The following is a 12645-nucleotide window of genomic DNA, read 5'->3' on the forward strand; positions in this document are numbered from 1 at the left end:
TTCTGAATTTATAGATCAAATTGGAAAGAATTCATATAATAATATTGTCTTTCAATCCATGACACAGAATCTCTCCCCTTTATTTAAATCTTCTTTAATTTCTCTGATCAAAGTGTTTTAGTTTTTTGCTTATAGATCCTGTACATATTTTTTTAGATTTATATCAAACTCTTTCTTTATTTCTTTTGGTGCCATTATAGGTGGTATTGTGTTTTATTTAAGAGTGATGAGAAGGTGTGTTTTTGCCTTGTTTCCAATCTTAGGGAGGAAGTATCAGTTTCACACTGTTAAGTATGGTATTAGCTGGTGGTTTTTGTAAATGTTCTTTGTCAAGTTTTATTATGAGTTTGCTGAGAGTTTTTTTTTAAATCATGAATAGTTGTTGGTTTTGTCAAATGTTTTTTCAAGGCCAACTGACATTATAATTTGATTTTTTCTTTAATATGCTCATGTAGTAATTGGTGTTTATATTAAATCAACCTTGCATACCTAGAATAAATCCTACTCATTGCGTGTAAATCTTTTTACTAATGTTTTGTTGAGAATTTTTGCATGAATATTCATGGAAGGTATTGGTCTGTAGCATTCTTTTTTCGTGATATCTTTACCTGGTTTTGGTGTTAGGATAATGTTGGCTTCATCGAGTGAGGCTTCTATTCTCTGACAGAGATTGTAGAAAATTGATATAACTACTTTCTTAAATTTCTTTTCTTACATTTGCTTTTGGTTTAAATTGCTCTTACTTCTGTAGTTTATTAAGATGAAACATTAGATTAGTGATTTTAGATTTCTCTTCTCTTTTATATGTGTCCTTAATGCTATTAATTGCCACTTAAGCCCTGTGTTTGCTGCATTTTTCAGGTTTTGTAAGTTGTATTTTCATTTTCATTTAGTTCAAAATATTTTAAAATTTCTTGAGATTTCTTCTATGAGTCATGTATTATTTAACAGTGTTTTGTTTAATCTACAAATATTTAATCTCCGAAGATGATTCTCAGCTATATTTCCATGATTGAGTTTTAGTTTAATTCCATTGCAATCTGAGAATATATGCTGCATGATTTCTATTCTTTCAAATTTGCGCAAGTGCTGTTTGTGGCCCAGAATGTGCTCTATCATAGCAAATATTTCATGTGAGCTTGTAAATGCATATTCTGCTATTGTTAGAGGAAATATTTTTAAATGTTTATTTATTTTGAGAGAGAGAGAGAGAGAAAGAGAGAGCAGGGAGAGGGCTGAGGGAGAGAATCTTAATCAGGCTCCAAGCTCAGTATAGAGCCCGACACGGTGCTCAACCTCACCACCATGAAATCATGACCTAAGCCAAAATCAAGAGTCAGACACTTAACCAACTGGGCCAACCAGGTGCCCCTGGATGAAATATTTTGTAATATAACTAGAACCAGTTGATTGATGATACTTTTTAAGTCAACCATATCCTTACTGATTTTCTGTTTGTTTGACCTCTCAGTTATGAAAGAGGGATGTTGAAGGCTTCAAGGTGGATTTGTCTATTTCTTCTTGCAGTTCTACCACTTTTTGCCTCATGTATTATGATGCTTTGTTGTTAGATGCATACACACTAAGGATTGTTGAATCTTCTTGAAAAATTGGTCACTTTTTCATTATGCAATGATCCTCTTTGTTATTGTAATTTTCTTTCTTTCTGAAGTCTATTTTATCTGAAGTCAATATAGTTATTATAGCTTTCTTTTGATTACTATCAGTATGGCATATTTTTCTCTATCCCTTTAGTTTTAACTTATCTATATCTTTTTAAAATTTTTTTTAATGTTATTTATTTATTTATTTATTTTTAGAGAGAGAGAGACAGCGTGAACAGAGGAGGGTCAGAGAGAGAGGGAGTCACCGACTGAAACAGGCTCCAGGCTCTGAGCTGGCAGTCAGCACAGAGCCCGACGCGGGGCTCGAACCCACGAACCGCGGGATCATGACCTAAGCAAAAGTTGGACGCTTAACCGACTAAGCCACCCAGGCGCCCCTCTATATCTTTTTTAAAATGTTTGTTTATTTTGAAAGAAAGAGAGAGCAGGGGAGGGAACAGAGAGAGAGAAAGGGAGACAGAGAATCCCAAGCAGGCTCTGTGCTCCCAGTGTGGAGCCCAACGTGGGGCTCAAACTCACAAATTGTGAGATCATGACCTGAGCTGAAACCAAGAATCAAGAGTCGGACGCCCAACTGACTGAGCCACCCAGGTGCCCCTAACCTATCTATATCTTTATATTTGAAGTAGATTTCTTATAGGCAACATATAGTTGGTTCTTGTTTTTTTGATCCATTCTGATAATCTCTGCCTTTTAATTGTTTTTTTTTAGATCATTGATATAGATAGGTGATATCTTCAATGTTTGCAACTGTTTTCTATTTATTCCACTTGCTCTTTGTTTTTTTTAATGTTTTATTTATTTCTGAGAGAGAGAGAGAGAGAGAGAGAGAGAGACAGCATGAGGAGGGGAGGGTCAGAGAGAGAACCAGACACAGAATCAGAAACGGGCTCTGAGCTGGCTGTCAGCACAAAGCCCGTCGCGGGGCTCAAACCACGAACAGTGAGATCATGACCTGAGCTGAAGTCAGACACTTAACCAATTGAGCCACCCAGGTGCCCCTCTCTTTGTTTTTTAAAAAAATTTCCCTCTTGGGTGATGGGCGTGGGGGAGGGCACTTGTTGGGATAAGCACTGGGTGTTATATGGAAACCAACTTGACAATAAGCTATTTAAGAAAAAAGAGCTTTCCCTCTTTTTTTTTTTTGCCTTATTTCATTTTAGCTGAGCATTTTTCTCTCCTTTCCATCAATTAATTATACTTCTCAAAAATTTTATTGGTTTTCCAAGAATTGCAATATAGTTTTTCAGCTAATATAAATCTACTTTCAAATAACAAAGGTAGTGCATATACTGTATACAGAGTATTTCCAATTCTTCCCATAACTAACATTTACCCGTTAGTCATCTTTTTCTTAAAAAAAAAACACTAGTTTTTCTTTTCCAATATGCTCAAATTTACTAAAGCATTTCCTATATGTTCCTAACTTTTTCTCCAGTAATTCTATTTCTAATAGAATTTTGCATTTGTTATACTTACATTTTCTTTCATTTCATGTTCCTTAAAAAAACCAAAATATTTTCCCTTAATTTTGTCCCTTATAAGCCTTTACATCTATTCCTGCTCTTTCCTCTTACCTGAAGTCATATTTCATCTGTTTTCTTTAATTGTCCTCAAGACATTTGATCATAATCTCAGACTGACTGGCATAATCTTCTGGTGCCTATTCTTTATTTACCTTGTTTGTGATGTTTCCTTCCTTCTTGCTTCTTTGCAGTATGTTTGTATTAGTTCCATGCTGGTGTCCATCATTGAATGGTGGAAGTTTTCCTGGACCAGCTGTTTGAAGAACAAAAGTACAGGGATAAGCTGGGAGAAACTGGGAGAACTGGAACATTTCTAAGTTGCTTTGAATACTTTGTCATAGTACTCTACCTGGTTGGTGTGATTCTGCCTCTGGCTGGAGGTAATCATTCTCACTTCTTGGTCACATGTTTTTATTTGGGAATTTAAACATTACTCATCTTCAGGTCATCAAAGCTGCAGCTCTGTGCACCACCAGTCTCACTGAAAGCCTATTTCTTGCAGAAATAAGTCCTCTGCTTCTCTATGGAAAGTTCACCTGGCTTGCTCACACACCCTGACTTCGCTGCTCCAATCAGGGCACACTTGTTACCCCTCTGGTGAATCATCTAGTCTGGACAGCGTGTTATTTCAGGGTCTGTAGAGCTCAGACTTCTCTTTCTGAGGCCCTCCTTCCCTGAGCACAATTTCCAGTGCACTTGGCAGCCCTAGTTCATAAACGGTGGTTCAAGGTTGAGGTGTTTCCTAGTTACACTTGTTAGTTTTAGTTAGTTAGGGGAGAAGAGTGAATAGAGACTTCTTTTCTGTACTATCTCAAATAAGAAATTAACATAACTCTAGAGAAAAAAATAATCAAGTTTGACAACCATCACATCAACATTATCAAATAGGTTAATTGATCACGTACTTAAATCATTAGATGTATTTCTCTTTTTTGTCAGCTTGTTTGCTACTTTGGAGCTTAGATTTTCTTCTAATTAGATCTGGCAACCCAAAAGCTAATAATAAAGTTGACAAACAAAGCTAATTCTTTAAGGTGTGTCTAATGCCTGAATCAGAAAAGTCCCCAGCCAGTAAATGTCAGTGTTGTTTTGCCTACTTCACGTTATCAATTTCTTGGCTTTGTTTTCAGGAAAGATTTGTTTTTTACTCCAAAGATTAACTGTACACATTTAGAACATCTTTTTTTCTTGGACTGACCCTCATGGAAATCAATTGTTGGATGAAGACAATTTTGCATAAATAATAAAAACTAATTGAGGGTGCCTGGGTGGCTCAGTAGGTTAAGTATCCGTGTTGATTTTGTCTCAGGTTGTGATCATGAGATCAGGTCATGCCAATTCTCTTGGGATTCTCTGTCTCCCTCTTTCTGCCCCTTCCTCCCCCCCTCCAACATAAATAAATAAGCTTTAAAAATAACAAAAACTAATTGATATGGAGTGGTTACTTTTGATACTACCTACTAGTCTATTTAAACTATTAACCTGAAAATAAGTGACACTTAGGGTGTATTTCTCTGCCAATCATCTGAACCACCCAGGCTCTAGAGGATTTAATAATCTAAAAGTAGCACATTTTATAATAGCTACTGGGATTTTCATTGACACTTCCATATGATCAGTTCATGGCTGTCACCTTATGTAAGTTGATCAACCTATTATGTATGTGCAATATTGTAATTGCATTTCTTTTTGACAAGGATGCATTAAGTGTGGCCGTGATATGGGAACCCCTTTCAGCTTTCATTAATTCAATATAAATCCAAAGTTTGCAGATTCAGCAGGATGGTCTATAGTGGCTTAATTGGAATTGCTGGTCAAGCACATTGATTCTACTTTCACTCAGGTAAAGATGAAAGTAGCTGCAACAATAGATATTGCGTTTGAAGGTCATTGAGTTGTCATGAGGCAAGGGGAGCAAGAGAGTAAGACACAAAAAGTAATGGAATTTTTGTTTGGTATCTGGGAAGCCTTGAGTGACACAGTACGAACTGACCTTGAAATTTCATACTTTTGTGACTCATAGCATTTGCTTTTATATTCCAGAGAAATGTGATAATGCTTTAAAGGGAAATTAATACAGCCAGTTTTACTCTCTGGGAAGCTTACACCTGATATGATTTATTTGTTGACTTTACGATAATATGAAAAATGAAGACTCCTCGTTAATTTCAGGTGACTCTGACATAAAAGGTAAAATCATTCTTTCATTAACCTCTTCTTGCTCTTAGGTACATACATATGGGGCAGGTGGCTCCGAATTCTTCACTTCCAAGCGTTATCTAGTGGATGCAACCCTGCCTTGAGGCATTCCTGCAAGCACAGTGTCAGGAAACGGCCCACCACATGCCCAATCCCTGCCTGACTATCCAGTTCTTACCCTTCACCCAGTTCCAGTACTCCCATCTGAGCACACTCTTGGTGGAACATCAAGTTTAAGTACCAAAGCTGTGTTTTAATTATTTAAAGAAGGAAGAGACTATCAGCTGTCTCAAAATTTAGATTCCCACTTGGACAAAAAGAGAATTGTCATGTCATCTCTATTGTGTAGTCCTTTTTCTGCAGAAATAACATCCGTAGAGGAGGAACAGTGAGTGTCCAGCAATGTAAAATCAGTCTACGAATGGAAGATTGACAGAAAAACATCGGACTAGAAACATCTCACTAAACCCCTCAGGCTGTAGTCTCTCTATGGAGGTGAGATATGAATCTTTTCTCTTCTTTCTGCCCCACATTCACACTGATCTCAGAAATTCATTTTTGTTCCATTTGTGCAGAGGTCTGTATAATCAGAGGTTTCCCATTGCTAGAGCTTTGAAAAGACAAGTAGAAATTAGCTTTAGCATATTTAACTAGTCTCTGCCCCTCCTTCTGACCCCAAGGGTAATGCAAGCATCTTACAGTTCATCCTCCGGGGGCTGGCTTATGCTTGCTCCCTTTTCTTTGGCAGTGACTTTAAACTAGCAAATTTTTATTACAATCCTCAGATTTAAAATTAAGTTCTGATCACATCTTCTCAGGGCACACCTAAGAGGCGCCGTTTATCCCCAGCCAAATCAACTGTTTTCCCAAGTGGCCCATTCCTGGAAATGTTATTGTTCCTAATAACCAGCTCAAATATGTATTTTCATTTAATCTTTCCTTTTACCTCCATTTCACATGTGTTGCTGCATGTCACGCCGTTTCTATGAGGATCTGCTATTACATCATTGTGTGAAGTATGAGATGGGGTTTGTTTTAATTAAAAAATTACTTTTGCTCAGATTGGTGGCTGGGCTTGGGAATGTTCTCCATTGCCCTGGGGATTTTAGGTTAAGGCCCTAGTGGATTGTGTATGTATTTTTTTTTCTTTTGAAGGATTTCCTATTTTGTGAAGGTACCCATTGCCTATTTTTCTTCATGTAATAAATTGGTTTAGGCAGGTGGAATCGGGGCGGAAGAAGAAATTTCCAAAGGTGTTTCCTGCATGCAAAAGTAAGCACAGACTATGCCTCTGGGTGCAAAGGGCAAGGGTGCAGCAGAGGGACCTCTCTTTGCCCCTCTGACCGACTAACAGGAGTCTAGTAGCTTCATTTGAATGACAAATATCAAAGGGCAGGACTGCAGCTCCCCTTTCGAAGCGTCTATGAACTTGGAGAATGAACAGGGGTATTTTGTAGTGTTTTATAATAACGGGTCCTTTGGTGCTTATTCTGGGTTTTATTACATCTGTTTTATGTCCTACAAATAGTAACAGACATTTTCCTTTGCTGTGCAATGTGGTGAGCCACTGGCCTAGACCAGAGGCAACTCTGCACTGCTTTTCAAATATCATTCTCCCTCTCCACTGCAGGAACTCTTTGGTCTCTATTATATGTCCACCCTTTCATATCCCCGATGATACATCTGATGAAACTCAGTGGCCAGGTGTGTGAACGTGGTTGAAAAGACCCATACAGGATGGGCGACATCTCCCCACAGCGTGGGATGATCCCCTCCCGAGATGTCCCACAGTCAGCAAGACTGGGACTGAGTTGTTTTCCCAACCGAAAGGATGGGTCATATGACCCCTTAGTACTTTTGGTCCTACTCCCTTTTTAACTAACCACACACATTGCATGATCTCAGGCCGGGGTCCGTGACCGAGGACAGAGTTTCCCTGTGTAGATTTTTCCACATTAGACCTTTGCACGGAGCTGTCGGAATAGAAGAGTCACAGCCACCATGTTTTTCCCCATTGCCATGGGATTATCCAGGCATAAACTTCAGAAAGCACATGGGGGATTCCAGAAGAGGCTGGGCAGCCTCTGAGCACACCCCCTGTCCCATACCGGATGCCAGGCACTGCATCCCGTCTGCTCCTGTAACAGCTGCTCACTGTTTGCTCAACTCTTCTGCTCCTTCTGCAGATTGTCATGTCTGAGAACCAGCCCCAAGAAGTTGAGGACAGTGAAAATCCTTACAGGAACAAGTAAATCAGTGGTAGAGGCAGAGGACTGTGACACCTTTCATTTTGCTCAAGAAAACAAAAAAAACAAATAATGACAGGGAATCCATAGTAGAAGAGAAAGGACTTCTTGCAAATTCAAAATGCTGTATAAATGATACCCATGTATGAATCCTTTTGGGGGCAGTATCATTTCAAGTGAATCTGCTTGGAAGGCTGCATGTTTGGTGAAGAAAAAGAATCTGACTTTTAGGAGCAGTGATATTCTGTCACACAAAACATGGGCAGAGAAGAAGATTGAGCCTGACATGGCTCATGACCACGATCAGGACCAGAGAGATGATATCTCTGGTCTCAGCTGTTCTCTGATCTATGCAGAAATGAGTATGATTTTTAGAATATTTTCTCTTATTTCTTGGTTCAGATTCCCCTCTGTCCCCCCACTCTTCTTTAGACCCAGACAAAGGTTTCCAGTAGGAGATGGTTATGAAAAGTTATGTGACAAGTGAGTAGCCTAAGAAGGGATTTGAAGGAGAGCCAAGAAAACTGACACTATCTTGTGAGCCAAGAAAACCATGGAAAGTTATCATTAGGCACTTACCGTGATTTAACCTCATTCTTCCTCACCTTGTGAAGCAAGCATATTGTGGAAGTTGGGGAACCGGGCCTCTGACAGGCTAGTAAATGGCAGACTTGGATTTGAATCAAAGAGCCACCCTCCATCAACCTTGCTCCGGTCCCAGACTGTAAGTGGTTGCACATGGGACTCTTGGCCTTCTGGATGAGCCATTGGAATTTCCCAAAGCATATAGAGTTTTGTAAGAAGGCAGAAGCTAAGTTTCCATGGCCTTGAATTAAATATAGTACTTAGGCATAAATTATGTCTTCCCTACTTGTTTCTTTACTGACTGAAGGGGAGAAGAGAGAAGAGAAGGTGACTGGGTGCTTTTGCTGCTAAAATAGGACATGAGAGCACATGCTTCTGCTGATATCCTAAGATAGAAGACACCAAGCGAGGCATCAGACCAAGATGAATGCATTCAAAGCAGGTGGCTGAGAACTGGGTGGGGTCCCCTTCCCCCCACAGGGAGTGAGGATGAAGAAAGGGATTCTGAGGGAAGTATCTTCGGGGAGAATCATTGATTTGCTATGAGTCCCCCTGACACTCCCTAAGAGGAAAGGATGAGGAGAATTGCCTCTCCCTCCCCTTAAAACAGGTGGAGGGACCATGATTCCACTCAGTGAACTTGATGTCAGTCTCAGCCGCTGAATGAACAAGTGTCTGATTCATAGCTGACGAAGCAGAAAGCTTGCTTCCTACTCTGGTGGTGGATATGAAGGAGGGCTGCTCCTGTCCTGGGTCCCTCTTACTAGAATTTGTGGCAGCAAAAAGCACACGAGCATCTCTAAGACCAGATGTGGCCTTGCCAGAGGAAGGGCTGGCATTTTAGACCTTGTCTAAGATGGGCCATTATATAAATGAACAGACTGCCTTGGTTGGGGGGGCACACACGTGTACTCACTTAGAGACATTTCAAGTGGTGCACTTGTGTATATGGTATACATTAGTCAGAACTGCTTTTCAGAAAAGAAGGAAGGATCCTCATCAGAAAGAAGTAAAACTATTGCTGGATTCTTCTGGGCTGAAGAAAGAGTAAGCAGAACGTTGGAGGAGAACGCATCAATCACACCAAAGGAGTCTCTGGTGAGTGGTCCTTAGCAGAGAGGGAGGCTTCAAAAGGCTTCCCAGAATCTGTGTCAGAGAAAGAGGCATCTGTACACACTGCCAGGCCCCGGGAAGCCCATAGCCTGTTTTCAAGGGCCCCACACCTCCCTCCCAGCTTGCTCTCTCACATGGGAGGAATCAGAAACCTCGGTTGGCAAGTTGGAGAAAAGGGACAGGGGAAGAGAGAGGAATGCGACAGCCCTGCCTCCTTTGCTGACTGCAGCTTTTTTCCCCTCTCTCTCTCTCTCTCTCTTTTTTTTTAACAACACATTCTGTCTAGGGAAGGGTGAGTCCTGAAAACTTGGAATGAACTTGGAAGCTTTTCTTAGTATGTGTGTTGGGAATTCGAAGTGCAAATTCCAAGTTGTGTGTTGTGAATCAATGGACTCTAAGATGTTCTATTACATTAAGAGTGACCAAAAAGGCAAGTTGCATCCAGGGGCAGGGGAAAACTAGCACTGCTGAGCATGTGAAAGGGACAATGGGAGTAGAAAATAAGGCTACTTTATTCTTACACACAAGATACCCATTTGTTCAACTTACCAGTTGCAGTAGTTTGAAAGGAAGGCTGATATTTTTCCGAAGTAGTAACTAACAAAAGCCGACCATTGAAGATACAGCACCATCCAACAGTGCACCTACTATGCAAACCATAGATGTGGTAGATGTGGTTTAAAAATTTCTGGCAGCCACATTAAAATAGCAAAACAAATAGCTGACATTAATATTAATGATACATTTTTACTTAACGCAATGCTTCTAAAGTATTATCAGATCAATGTGTAATCAATAGAACAAATTTTAAATAAGATGTATTACATTCCTTTGTAATTTTTGCACCTATGTTTTGAAATCTGGGTACATCTTACACTTTCAGGATCTCTCAGGTGGGGCTTGCTACAGGTCAAGCGCTCCATAGCTGCATGTCACTAGTGCGTGCCAAACTCCACGTGCAGTTGTGGGGTGTCTGATGGGGTGGAGAATGATCTCAGACAGCGGGCGCTAAGACTCCGTGGTCCGGTGATGATGAGGTTGAGGCGACGTCTTCGAGGCGGGCAAGAGGATCATCTGAGAGTCTGTCTGCACTTGCTTTAGGCCTGATGAGGGAGGATGGGAAGGATACTGGGCAGAGCGGTAATGGGAGGTGGAGAGCTGAAATGCGACCTGCATGGGCTGTGACTCCGCCATCACGTTGCCATTGGAAACTGATCTAAACCAGCCGGGAAGAGAGGAAACTGAGAGAACGTCTGAAGCAAGGGAAGTCAAAATAAATTCAGCACACTTTTCTGAAGTAATAACTATGGAATTTAAGTATTCATTAAAATGAGCGCAACATGCCCCCACAGGGGCTGTTACCCGTCGTTGCACAAACCAGCATGCTTGTCTGAAATAATTTGTATCAGGCAGTGTACAAANGTAAGAGGAACAAAAGACTCAACTTCTTGCTGTAGAATATTATTGCCGAGGGAACCCTGGAAACCACTGGGCACAGAAGTCTGCCCTCAGGCAGAGGAAATCTGCTGGGGGCGGTAGGGGGTCAAGTTGCTCAGAGGTGCATGTGTGACCAGAGAGAGGTCTTCCAGTCTACGCAGCACATATGCCCAGATATCAGCCTGTGATTGCACAAGCAGCAGGATGGGTCCTTTGTCTCTCCAGAGACTCTGCCCTGGAGCAGAAATGATGATGAGAGGGTTTTTTGTTTTTTTTGTTTTTTTGTTTTTTTTTTTTGTGGGGGGTGGGAGGGAGGTTGTTTTTAGTTTTATGAGATGGCAAGCCTTTAACTGTATGGAGAGTGAAAGGTCTTCTTGCCGTGGTGACTTGGCTGTGAGTGATGTCATGAGGATCTGTCCTGTGTAAGCCTCAGGGTGTCTTTGATGGAAGAAGGGGATGAGCATGGAGAAGCCGGGTCTTAGCAGTGAGGATAGAGAGAGTGGAGGTGGGAAGAAAAGAAGGTAAGGTCCGAGGACTGGAGGAGGAGAATACTGGCCATTTGTGGAGGACACTGAGAAACTGGTACAGTGTTTATTTTGGTCAGCTGGCTCTGGAATTGTCTGGAGAGAAATATAGGGGGTGCCGAGGGGGTGCTTTGTAATATAAAGGGTTAGGCTACGGGGAAATCAAAAGGAAAAAAAAAGGAAACAACAGCAAAATTAGTGGCTTGGAATGGATGTCCAATAATCATCAAATGTTATTTAGAATTGTGGTTTTGAATGCAAGGAATTCAGAGAGTTTGTAGACCAGCGTCATTCAACAGAAATATAATGCAAGCCACATGTGCAATTAAAAATTTTCTAGTAGCTACATTTAAAAGCGTAAAAAGAACCAAGTGAAATGAATTTTGATGATTTATTTTATTTAAAACAATATGTCTAAAATATTACCATTTCAACAAGTCATCAATGTAAAAGGGATTAATGAGATAATTCACATTCCGTCTTCAAAATCTCATGCATGTTTTGCCCTCACAGGCTCATCTTGGTTCGGATTGGTTACACTTCAAGTACTAATAGACACTTATGCGTGGTGGCTATTAGATTGGACAGTGAGGCTTTAAAAAAATTTTTTTAATGTTTATTTATTTTTGAGAGAGACAGAGTACAAGTGGGAGAGGGGCAGAGAAAGAGGGAGACACAGAATCTGAAGCAGGCTCCAGGCTCTGAGCTGTCAGCAGAGCCCAATGTGGGGCTTACACTCATAGACCGTGAGATCATAACCTGAGCTGAAGTCCAACGCTCAACCGACTGAGCCAGTCGGATGGTGTGGCTTTAGATAGCTTCTTTCCTCATTGTCACCTTTTTGTCCTTTATTTAATACACTTTTTAAAAAGTTTGATTGTTTCTGTACTAAATTTCAAAATAAGCAAAAATAAAAGTCTATTGCTTAGAGATGGGTGAGCAGGTGATAAAATTAGAATGAAGCACAGGGGAATGATTATCACAAAAGAAGGATAATAATTGTTTTATTCCAAGGGAAATGCATGATAGAATTAGAAAAAAAATGAAAGAGAAGAAAAGAAAATCTCCCCAAATTATTCCACCAACCAGAGATGGNTGTGGATGCGTCCGGGGTGGGGCAGGGTAGAGCCTGCTGCATCATGGGCCTCAGGCATCACCTGCCAAATGAAGTTTTCTAAGTCAGGCACGCGACTACAGAAAGTCTTCTAACATCAGGAAGAGGCAACGTTTGCAACATTAAAGGAAGGCAGACGATGCTGGACTCTCGGCCAAGTCTGATTATGCCCATTCCCACGAGAGGACACCCTAAAAGATGGGAAAGCAATTAAGGACATTGACTATTTTTTTCCTCTCTAAGGTACGAACTTAACCAATTTACTGGAATTTTTAA

The sequence above is a fragment of the Crocuta crocuta genome, unplaced genomic scaffold, assembly GCF_008692635.1.
Source record: "Crocuta crocuta isolate KB4526 unplaced genomic scaffold, BGI_CrCroc_1.0 scaffold99, whole genome shotgun sequence".
Taxonomy (NCBI): Eukaryota; Metazoa; Chordata; class Mammalia; order Carnivora; family Hyaenidae; genus Crocuta; species Crocuta crocuta.